Source organism: Lactuca virosa, chromosome 1 (assembly GCF_052849685.1).
Source record: "Lactuca virosa cultivar CGN04683 chromosome 1, Lactuca_virosa_CGN04683_v6, whole genome shotgun sequence".
NCBI classification, from domain to species: domain Eukaryota; kingdom Viridiplantae; phylum Streptophyta; class Magnoliopsida; order Asterales; family Asteraceae; genus Lactuca; species Lactuca virosa.
The window spans coordinates 189,605,794-189,618,748 of NC_136426.1; positions in this window are offsets into that span (position 1 = coordinate 189,605,794).

Sequence of the window (12,955 nt, forward strand, 5' to 3'; positions counted from 1 at the left end):
TTTCTTTGTGGGAACTAGATTAAGGATATGGGCGGCAGTCTCTAAGGCATACCCCCAAAATGAGATTGGTAGCGAAGCTCGACTCATCATGGAACGAACCATATCCAACAAGGTTCGATTACGCCTCTCAGCTACACCATTCAACTACGGTGTCCTGGGAGGTGTCAATTGTGAGACAATCCCACATTCCCTAAGATATTCGAGGAACTCTGAACTAAGATACTCTCCACCTCGATCGGATCGAAGCATTTTAATGTTCCTGCCCAATTGATTCTCGACTTCCTGTTTAAACTCTTTAAACCTCTCAAAAGTCTCTGACTTATGCTTGATTAAGTAGACATATCCATATCTACTGTAATCATCAGTAAAAGTCAAATAATAACGATTAGCATCCCTTGTGGCATGTTTGAAGGGCCCACACACATCCGTGTGTATAAGATCCAACAAGCCTTCACCCCTCTCACAAGAACCTGTGAAGGGTGACTTTGTCATTTTTTCAAGTAAGCATGATTCGCAACTATCATCTGACTTTAGGTCAAATGACTCCAATACTCCATCCTTTTGGAGTTGGCCTATGCGTTTCTTGCTTATATGTCCAAGACGACAATGCCATAATGATGCCTTATCCAAGTTATTATCATTAACAGAATCAATACACAATACATTATTTCCTGAGTTATCAACCACAGATACAGTTTCATACACACCATCACAAGGTAATGCTTTAAAATAAAGAACATTATTAAATAAGGCATTAATCGAACCAACTTCATTATCAAATGAAAAGGTGAAACCTTTTTTATACAATGCATGAAAGGAAATAATATTTCTTGCCATTTCTAGCGAATAACAACATTTATTCAAATCTAAACTAAACCCACTACTTAGCGATAAAGTATAAACTCCAATCTTGGTGACAGGTAAATCTTTCCTATTCCCCATGATTAAGTTTATTCTTCCATGCTCCACATTCGCACTTCTTCTTAGTCCCTGCAAATCAGAACAGATATGAATACCACAACCGTCATCAAGGACCCAAGAGTAAGAATGGGGTGAGTTATTAGATAAGATAGTGTAAATACCTGCATGGTTGGGTTTAACTTTCCCATCCTTCACATCTTGCTGGTACTTTGGGCAGTTCCGCTTCCAATGTGACTTTTCATGGCAATAGAAGCATTCAGCCTCTTTAGGGTCAGAAGAAGGAGTGACAAAACCTTTCTTGGTTCCACTTGAAGAAGATCCATCAAGGGTCCTAGCCTTGGTACCCTTCGAAGAGCTCTTTCTCTTCTTCCCTCTACCTTTCCCGATTGCCAAAACCGGGGCGGAGTTTGGAGTAGGAGTGTTAACAACTGACTTACCCTTAAGACCTGTTTCTGCGGTCTTGAGGAGTCCTTGAAGTTTGCTGAGTGTGACCTCTTCCTTATTCATGTGATATGTCATGCGGAATTGATCATAGCACGATGGTAAGGAGTGCAAAATGATATCTATTGCAAGCTCCTCAGGGAAGTTCACATTAAGCTTCAGCAACCGATCCACATACCTTTGCATTTTCTGCATGTGGCTCGTGACGGATTCCCCGTCCTTCATCATGGTTGTTATGATAGAGCATATGATTTCATACCTCTCTTTTCGTGCACTTTGATGGTATCTTTCCATCAGATCTTGGTGCATTTCAAAAGGGTAGAAGTCCTCATAGGACTTTTGGAGTTCCGCTGTCATGGTGGCCAACATGATGCATGCCACTTTTGTAGCATCCCTTTCATGTGCCCGGAAGTCAGCGATCTCCTGGGGAGTTGCAGTGGTCTCATCAATCTCCTTAAGCTCCTTGTCAAGGACATATTCTTTGTCCTCGTAGCGGGTAATCATCCTGATGTTTCTGATCCATTCATTGAAGTTGGATCCATCAAAAGTGACTTTCCCACACAAGTTCATAAGGGTAGAGGAGCCATTAGGATTAGAGCCAGAAGCAGCATTGTTTGAAGACATCTGAAAGAAGAGAACAAGATTAGTTTAGATATTAAGAGAGTCCTTAATAAAACACCCAAATATAATATTAAGGCTAGGATCCAATCACAATATATTATAACTTAGAAGAGGTATGCCTTAATCCAAGCTATAACATATTTGAAAGGTAGGTGAATGACGATTCACCAATTTCCACCATGAAAAACGAAATATAAATATTAGGTTTTTAATTGGTTCTTAGAAATTCCTAGATTCTTTTGAGATTCAATGAACTTTTCAAAGGCATGTTTCAATCTCGAGTGTGCCCTCCAAGTTTTGTGACTGGGATACCGAGGATCACAAAACGAGGTGTGAAGTAACCATGCAAATCACTTGGTACCCTCAAGGTTTATCACTCAATCGATGTGCCGGTAAACCACACACGCTCCACCGATGCTATGGTAAACCTTAAGTCACCCTTTACCTACCTTGTTAAGTCCAAGTTAGTGTGCCGGTTAACAACACACGCTCCACCAACGACTTAAACAAAGTGTAAAGTGTAATTTCATGGATTAGCACCTTATTCACATTTTCCTAAAGTAACTAAGATTGGGAATTTAATAAAAGCATTTAGTTACTTTATAATATCATCATACTTTTAATGAGAATTTATAAGTCATTGTCTTACCCGTTCGGCTAACGACCCTCTACCGATCAAGGAAGCGGTGGGTGAGAGTGGACACCCATTAAGTTGCCATTTTATAGGCAACAACCTTATACCCCCCTTATAGACCGGCTTCGTGAATGAGGCGTACTAGCGGTAAGACGACTTGTTGTTATACATATATATATTAGTAACTTATAATATTATAAAGTATAAGGGTTGAATTTTAACTTTTAAAATTCTAAGGGTTGGAACTAAAGTTTTAATCAAGACTTTACATGTTCCAAAACTTGAGTGCAAGTTTTGTAAACTTCCAAAACTTTCCATTTCTTATAACTTATGAATTAATTGAGTAATAAAAATGAAGACTCTTCATTTTTATAACTCTTGTGTTCTTTTAATGGCTTTAATAAAAGTGAGACTTTTGGTTTTCCATAACTTGAGGACAAGTTATGGACTCCATTAAAACACATTATGATCATGAATTAAACTACCATGAAGGTTACAAACAATTCCTAGGATCATCTAATCTTCATAAGTTCAAGAACATGAATATGAACACTTTCAAGAATAAAAAATTACACTTAAAAAAAACTTGTAATTTAACGATTTTTTTTTCAAGCTGTTTGCACACAAAAAAAACAACAAACAAACCTAGGCTCTGATACCACTGATGGGTTTTGAGCATTCTAACACTTCCTAAGTGTACATGCAACCCTAATAACCTTGGATCTATGTTTGTCTAATAATCATGCAAAGTTGAATTCCAAGGTTATATTCCTATCTAGCATACATGGGGAACATTTTTAACTTGAATGAAAGATAGAATAACTTACCTTGTTGGTGATTATGATCCTTGAAACCTTGTGAGCCTAGCACCCCAAGTGTGATGCCTCAAATGCTTCACACAACACCAAATGCAAAGGAGTAAACTTTGAGAGAATCTTACACTTGCAAAATCAGCTCTAGCCCTCTTGTTTCTTATGTGTAGCCTATTTTGGTGGAGAATGGGTTTCTTATATAGTGTTGACACATCTAGGGTTACACCATGTAAACCCTAATGTGTCATGACTCTTCATTTCCATGACCCATGGGTTTGTAACTCCCATGGAGCATCCTATGGGTGGAACCCAACTTGATAATCCATGGAGCCTCTTAGCCCACTATATAAGATATGGAAGATTTACATAATCTACCCATATATTTAATTAGTTATCTTTTGATCACTTAATTAATTCTAAATTAATTCTTGATCAAACTAATTAAATAATATTATTAATATATTAGAACTTATAATATATTAATAAACCATAAGTGTTATTTCTCTCATTTTAGTTTATCCAATTGCATGGTGCCATGCAACCCAAATGGACCATGCCGAGTCGGGTCAAGTACATACCAGAAATAGTTATGGACTTAGATACCTTATCCAACAGTATTAGCTGCAGCGGCAGACGATCAAGAAGAGGACATTGGGGCGGTGGCTCTTATTTTCTATGATGAGTATCGAGTATGGTAATGAGGACTCCACTCTTATTACAACCCACGTGATGGAACGTTGGTTGAAGAATCGAGGATGAGGAATATGATGGTTCGTTATTTTCAGACTGAGAGTCAGGGCAACGACTAGACGGTTGAGATGTCCGGTTGTGGGATGGTACGAGATTCTGAAGGACTAGAGATAGTCATGATGAGAAGTTTCTGAGGATTTCATCGGAGAATTGGGGTATTTGGAATTGCTTGACCTCCAACAGGGAGATCATCGAGCATTGCGTATCACCTTCCAAGAGTAGGTGCGATGTTATTGGTAAAAAACAGTATGTGGGTTAGATTGTTGGAAAACCAATTGGTGATGGTTCGAACCCTGAGTGGGGGAGAACCGGGTACTTTTTAGGAGATCAGATAATTGTTCAAAAGCGGTTAGAGAACTGGATAGAGAGGCCGGCGGTGCGAATTCCTGAGGCCAGGGTTATTGGGGGTCAAGGAGAGGTGCAGAGCGAGATAGTGCATGTGGTACGTGTTTGAGAAAGGATGAGTGTCTCCACGGCAGGTTGCCGTTGGTGGGAGACCTTCTGGTGGTTAGGAATCCTTCAAGGGTAAAATGGCGAATTAGAGGTGGTTGGCTTGCGAGGTTAGTTCGGCAGTTGAGAATTTATGGTTCAGAGTATGAGCTATTATATGTAGTATAGGAAGGGAAGAAGTTGATTGGGCAACCAACTTCAGGGTCATTATGGGTATTCTAGCATAAATTTTGAGCATTAGAGGAGGAAGTTTCGGATTGTCATCTTCGTGTTCTGAGTCGTTGGCAATTTCTCCGTGTTTTAATTTGGAAGATGGAGTATTCCGGGGATACAAGTGACACGTGATATAGGCCGGTTGTGGGGTTCCAAGGAAGCAATGCGGTATCCGAGTATGATGCCATGAGTATGAGATCAGTGGTAGAGTCAAGACACTACGAGGTGTTGTGATGGTATTTCGGGGTATCCGAGTTTAATGTCCTGAAATCTCGGATTGTTTTGAATTTGAGTTCGAGATGACGAGTGGTGTATCAAGTGTCTATGGTTCCGGTGGGGGCCCTTCAGCTAATTGGCATTAAATGGATTTATTTGAAAATGTGTATTGCAGCGAGGAAAAGAGGTTTAGTCACGACGGTGGTCGTCCGAAGCCCGGATGGGTGTGTGTGTACCTATCTATGCTGGGCTGCAGAGCATGAGTAATGATCGCAGTGTGGCGTCGATCTGAGGATGAAATTGTGAAGTGGTAAGAGTTAGTGGGGTGGGACTGCGAAGAGCTGCAGTTCAATGAGTTAGTCAGAAGGGGATGTTGTGATGCTACGGGGAGCCGTAGTACTTACTAGTCAGAAGAGGGTGATGTGATGCTACGGGGAGTCGTAGTATTCACTAGTTAGAGAGAGGGTGTGGTGATGCTACGGGGAGCCGTAGTACTCACTATTCAGTGAAAGGGTGTGGTGATGCTACGGGGAGCCGTGGTACTCACTATTCAGTGAGAGTTCGTTGTGATACTGCGGGGAGCCGTAGTACCCACTAGTCAGCGAGAGAATGTTGTGATAAAGTGCTCTCTGATCAGAGCTTGAGGCAGAAGAGTTTTAGGCTTGGGTAGCCCTAATTATTGAGCTTTGGGGACCTAGTGGTCGGACCAGGAGCGAGACTGTGGTCTCCTTAATGATCAGGAATCGTTATATACTAAGTTAAGGTGTGGTTATCACAATCAGAAGGAATTAGGGAGGTGATGTACGCATGGGTTGCGGGTCATGAGTCATGAGTTGAGTGGTTCATAGGGATGAGTGGTTCCAATTCTGGGTCGGACCAGACTCCCGAGTTTGAGTTTGGCTCTAGTGATGCCTTGAGTAGGCGAGATGAGATTCTAGATTCCGAGGCGGGTCCCAAGTTGAGAAGTATTGTTTATCAGCTGATGTCTTAGACCTGTGTAGGTTGACACTCGGGTACGAAAGGTACCGCGAGGCGCATGTATCTAAGGAGTAGTGTTCGACAGAGGTTGAGGGTGACGATTTAGTGGGATTGTGGTATTCGTTGGGGTAAAGAGAGCTTTGTGACTTGTGTGTCACCGGGCCGAGATGGTTGTTTTGAGAAGAAAGTCGGTGAGACATTTTGGGTCATGTTATGGGTGAACTTTGGAGGTTCAACTGTGGGGTCAGGAGTGAACTTAGTGCCCAGTATTGAAAAGGGATATGAGAAACAAAGTTGGGGCTTACGAATGTGATGTCTGAGGACATTTCTGAACGGGTATGGTTTTTTCCTTGTGCCTGAGGACAGAGTGTTAAGGATTCCTTGTTCGGATGGGTTCTGATAGCGGTTTTGTGGATGAGCCCCGGTGAGGAGTGGACCCTTCCGTTCTTGGGGCGTGATTCGGATCTTTTAGCATGTTGGTATGAGTGAGCGGTATCCGATTGTGGGATTCGGTCTTGTGAGAATAAGAGGATCAGTGGGTTATCAGGTTGACATTCGAGGAGCGAACATCATGGTGATCGCTTGAGTAGGTGGTCTGGCGGCGAATTAGGCCACTAGAATTTCCAGATAGAGGGAAAGAGTATATTAGCGGCCGAAGAGTTGGTTTAGTTTTGGGACTTGGGAGTTCTGTGTTGTTTCAGGCGTCCGTTGAGAAAGATATCGGTGTAATATGAGATCCTTCCGGTGGTGTCTTTCGTGTTGATGAACTTTGTGTGGTTTCGGAGCGATTTCGAGGACGAAATCTAATCCAAGTGGGGGAGAATTGTAACATCCTGATATCAGGGGTCTGGCATTTTTGGTTGAATAGGCGTGAGTTGTGAGGGGGACTCGACGAGTTGGCTCCTCAACTCGTCGAGTTGAGTCGCGGATTTGAGTCGTGTCAAATGGATGGACTCGACGAGTCGGGTATCTGACTTGCCGATTCAGTGCTGTAGACAGAAACCCTAATCCACGGGTTTGTGGGCCTATTTAAAGGCTCTTATGGCCTTCATTGCGGCCACCCTTTCCTCTTGAGAGATCCAGAGCACCAGAGAGCATAGTAAGTGAGAGAGTAGGTCATTTTATTCATTTTTAGTGTGGATTTTTCAAGGAAGAAGGAAGGAGGACGAGCTTGGTGAACCAAGGAGCTTCGATTTGCTATTATCTGGTCAGAGGGTGTTATTGGAGGTACAAATCTACACTCATTCTTGTGTATTTGATGGATAGCTTGATTTTAGGGTTTTCTTATGCCTTCTTTAGCTTGATTGTGAAGCTTATGAGGTCCCAAGGTGGAATTCCTTCTAGATCTGGACCTTAAGAGGTCCAGAGAGTCCTATCTAGCTTGCTTTATGCTAATCCTTTAGAGTCATGAGCTTTGGTTGCCATTTTGAAAGTGATTTCTCCATTTTGAGACTTATGAGCGTCGCATGTGAATCAAGGTTGTACCTTTACGTGTTTATTGAGCTTGGGAAGGTCAGATCCATGGATTAGAGGAACAGATCTGACCTCAGAAGGTCATTTGAGTTTGAGCATGGAATGGACTCGCCGAGTCCATGAGCAGACTCGACGAGTAGGACCGGGTTGTCTCGCGACTCATGTCAGTTGATGATCAGCCGAGTTGGGTGAGTGACTCGGTGAGTCAAATGGGGCTTAGGGGACTTGAGTTCATGTGTGGACTCGCCGAGTCATTGCCTGACTCGACGAGTCCGGTCAGAGTTGACCGCTGACTTTCGTTGACTTTTAGGGTTTGGTCAACCAGTGGGCTATTGGGCCAGGGGAGGGGTAGAATGGTCTTTTACCCTTCTGGAAAGCCTAGTAAGAGACTTGTCTAGCCTTTGAGAGCCATTTTTGATTAAGAGTAATTTATTGTGAATAGGCGGAGGCTAGATCAGTATTTCGAATTCGAGGCCTTTCGAGATTATCCGAGGTGAGTCTTCTCACTATACTTACCTAGAGTGGTAATAGAGTTATATGACAGAGTATCTTGTATGCTATTTATGTGATTGTGATGCACTGCATTATTTCTATGTGATTTATGTTGTGTATGTTCCAGAGTTTACAGAGTTAGAACCGGAAGGTTCACAGAGTTAGGACCAGAGGGTCCACAGAGTTAGGACCAGAGGGTCCATAGAGTTATAGCCTCGAGTGGCTAATATGTGTTATATGTGGTATTTGGGGAACTCACTAAGCTTCGTGCTTACCGTGTTATGTGTTATGTGTTTCAGGTTGTTCTCAGGAATCGCGGGAAGGCACCGGCTTGATTGTACACACCAGAGAAAGAGTTATGTTTTGAGGATCCTGGATTTTTAATGGAGTTGTGTTTTTGTAATTTGAATAAACGAGACTTCCATACAATATTTTATGAAAAGTATGCGATTTTAAAATGAAAAATTTGTTTGAAAAATTTACGGTGTTACATCAGAGTTGTCATGGAATCACTTACAATGGGCTCGGTTGTCGGAACAACATTGTCAAGGGGAGGAATCCCTGATGATGAGTCCATAGGAATTGATGAATCAGCCATCTGAATGGTAGACGGAGGCACAGTCTCTTGAACATCAGCTTTCTCCCTTATCTCCGGTGTTTGATTAGCACCATCATGGATGCAGTCAAAGAAGTCATCAAGGTCTTCGTTTGACAAAAGATTCTCATTCACACCACAATTCACCGCTACATCATCTCTGTCATAACCGGATCCATTCCCTTAAATACCTGATCCAAACCCAGATCCATAACCCGGTGGGCTGCATCCATTTTAAAATTATAAAGCCCAAAACCCAAAACAATTTTTTTAAAAAATAAAACCTTTTGAGGATTAAAAATAAACGATAAAAAAATAAAAATAAAAATAAAATTTAAAAATAAAACTAAATTTTGAATTTTAACCTAAATTTCACCTCTAACTGAAATTAATAACCTTTTGAGATTGTGGGATCAAAGTTGTTGGACAATCATTTTCTATTTATCAGTACCTCTCCTTTCATGAATAGATCTGGTCGATCGCCGGTATTGTGATCCACTTAAACACAAAAAATTGTGACAAATTTTAGAAATGCTATCAGTGACAGGACAGATTGATCCTAAGTTACTAGATAAAAATACCTAAGGACCATTTATCTGACGACGACCAAGGATATTGTTGTCCACCTAAATTGAGCAGCGAGATCTACAGACAATCAAGAATTGTTCAATTTTAGATGTACTAGAACATGTTTCCCGCTTCCTGACATACCCCAATAATAAAGAACTTCCGAAATACTCCTTAATTTAGGTGAGCAGACGATTATTCATAGAAAGGATAGATTTAGATTGCATATGCTGTACACTCAGGTCGGATCTTTTAATCACGCAGAGAGTGAAACATATGACTGACTAGAATTTCAAAGGGATTGAGAAGTAGAAGGTTGCATATGTTGTGTACCAGGTCGGATTATTAATCACGCAAAGGAGACATCATATGGCTAACAGATAGAAAGAATTGCATAGATAGAAGATGCAGAGAAACAGAGTTGCATATGTTGCAGTCCAGGTAGGATCTTTCGATCACACAGAGGAGGCAACATATGACTAACAGTAAGAAAGAAAGAAAATAATTTTCTACAGACCTACTTTATCGGAATTCCCCAGTCACCCCGTTAATACCGGAATTAAGGACAGAATCTGCACATCGAGGAAAAGTTAAACCACGGTTCTAGATACAGATTCTTTAATGTGACTGGTGGATTCTCATGTATATCTCCCTGCTCAACCTATCCGAGCGTCGTATTGTCAGGCTAAATGGAACTATCTAGATCAGAAATTGTCAAATCTCTAGATTCCTTAAGTTCATATGCGCCTAGTCAAGACCATTAAACTTTCCGTGCCTACAAGCGCATCGAACAGAGAGCCTAGACAATTCAGCTTTGGTACCTTACACAGATTCAGATTGCCTGTTATCACAAGCTGATATCACTTCCCATCACATCACTTCTCAGTAATATTTTTGAATTTTTTTTTTAATGTTTTTGGATTTTCTGATTTTCTAATGTTTTTGGAATTTTTTTAATTTTCTAATTTTTGTTTGGTTTTTGTTTATTTCTCCCCCTAAATTTGTGCATGGGTGAGAATGAAATTAAAATGCGCAAATTTAAACTAGCCTAAACAAAAATTAATCCTCAAAATGAGTCATTTTCAAAAAGTTTACCAGCACATCGAATCGAGATTTGTTAAACGGCTTTGTGAACAAATTCGCCACATTATTAGTAGTCGGAACCTGTTCTAGCCGAATGAGCGAGCGCTCATAACAATCTCTGATAAAATGAACTTTGATGTCGATGTGCTTGGTTTTTGAGTGCTGGACCAGATTTTTAGCAATTTGGATCGCAGCCTCATTATCACAGAAGATAGGGGTTTCTTGAAAGTTCAAACCTTAATCCAACAGCTGATGTTGGATCCATATGACTTGAGAGCAACAGGCAGACGCAGCTACATACTCTGCTTCTGCTGTTCATGTCGATAATATAGGCATTCCCATCCCGCTTTGATTTTACGAGAATCCACTCCTCCGGGATGACAATGCCTGGCTTTAAGATTAGACATTCTTTATCGGTGAAGTGTGTCGGGTAACCCTTGTCACAGATTTGAGAAACGCTCAGCAGACTGTACTTCAGCTCAGGAGCATAGTTGACATTCTCAAAACTGAGCACTCCGTTCGTCACCGTTCCTTTCTGCGTTATCTTTCCGCCTTCTCCGCCCGCAAAGGACACATATCCCCCATTAAATGTTTGAATGTCGTGTAGTTGGGAGATATCTCCTGTCATGTGCCGGGAGCAGCCGATGTCGACATACCATGGTCTGACGACATTCCTCCGCAACTGTCCTTGCACAATGAGCGGAATTATTTAGATTTAGGGACCCAGGTCATCACAGTCCTGGGTTGACCCCCTTTACTTTCACAGATTTTTCCTTTGATTTCTCTTTTTCAATAGGTACAGAGGATGATGATGACTGATCAGATTTTAATTTTGGCACCCATTAAAAATTAGGTTTTGAAACATTTTTCGTTTGAGTTTGCTTCGAGCAGGTGGATTTTCTACTCGAAGAGTTTGAAGATCCAGACCTACTCTTTGACGAAATCGACTTTGGCTTAGCTTGGGTCAATTTTGGCAAACTCTTTGTGAATTTATTGAAAACTTGTTTGTTCTTTTGAAAACCTGCCATTTTCTTGTTTTGATTTGTTTTCCAGTCATCATCTCGAGAGCAAGTTCTGGAGGATTTTCTAATTAAAGATCGTCCTCTAGACTCATTCTCTCCCCTTTTTGACATGTGATGCACAAACATTCGGTTTAGACAATTTCTAGCAATATGACCAGCAGTACCACAGTTGAAACAAATTTGTTTATTATCATTGGAAATGGTACTGCTCTTGTCAGATTTCTTACGTTTATTAACATTTCTATCATTTTCACATTTGCAAGAACAAGCACAAGATTGTGAAGCAAACGTAGAAGATGTACAAGCATTCGAATCAGATTTAGCAACTTTATCAGAAACAACACCATTATTTTCAAAATTATCAGTCTGAAACAACACACCACCAGAAACAAAGACATTAGTGTTTGAGTTTAACACAGACTCATCACAAAATTCAACACCAAATTTAGACACAGAATTATTCGACTCAGACTTTTCAGCTTCTTGCTCCCCCTGAACTACTGACATATCTGCACTTGAGGTAGAAATGTTAGTATCCAAAATTTTATTATTAGACCGTGTTGCTTGTTCAGAAGCTGATTTCCTATAAACCATGAAAGGTTCTCTGTCAATTTCTTCTTGAGATAGAGGAATAACAGTGTAAGTATGATTGAAGGGAGGAGGGAGACTCTCAAATCCTAATCCTACTTTTATCTGGTTACCACAAGTAATGCCCTTCCACTGCATTTGTTCCGCGATCATTTTTGCAACTACTTCACTTGACCCATCGAATTTTTTAAAATTAAATTCAGCATTTTCAAAACGATTTTTCAATGCGTCAAGCTCAGCGGTCATAGCAGCAAATTTTCTTTTGAGATGATCATAGTTCTCGCATTTGTTGTTGTAATCCTCTTGCAGTTTCTTAAAGTCCTTTATTTTATTTTCTAATTGTGTCTTTAAAGGCTTTTGATTTTTCCTAAGGGTGTATCCCTCATATTTAAGGTCCTCGTTCTCTCTCTTGATTAATTCAATTTGTTCACGTAAGAATTTAACAGTCTTAATGCAAGATTGAGATAAACCAAATTCAGTGACCTCGGGTTTAGCTGGCTCAGGAGTAGTTTGCACCATGAACGCAAACTAAAGATTCATCATCTCTTCTTCAGGGTCTTTCTCTGCTTCTTCCTCCACACAATCCTTGATTTGAGCAAGATGCGCATTTTCAGGTCCTGAAATATTCAGAGCCTGAATTTGATCTTCCCAATCAAAGGATTGAGCCACCATAGCCAAGTTAGCAGTCTGATCCTCTGTTGACATTGTTCATCGGCACCATGGTTCGCTCAGAATTCTCCCGTCGATCTGGCTTTGGACATTCTCGAGCAAAGTGTCCAGGTTCATGGCAATTATAACACCTCAGCTTTCCTTTGTTGAACCCTACTTTCTTGTCAGAGTTCACACTCCAGTTATTCTTTCCAGTTTTCTTGGAGAATTGTTTTGCCCTAAAAACAGCCATAGCCATTTGCCATGTGATGTCCATCTCCTCCACATCCTCTGGATGGATCTGATCTAGGTCAGCAAATGATAATTGTGGGGAAAGTTCTCCGGCCACAAAAGCATTGTAGCAGTTCACCAGACCAGTGGCGAGGGCCAGATTTTCTTCCTTTTCTTTCAAAGATGAAGCTTGAGAATTGATTCCATGAGATTGAATGGG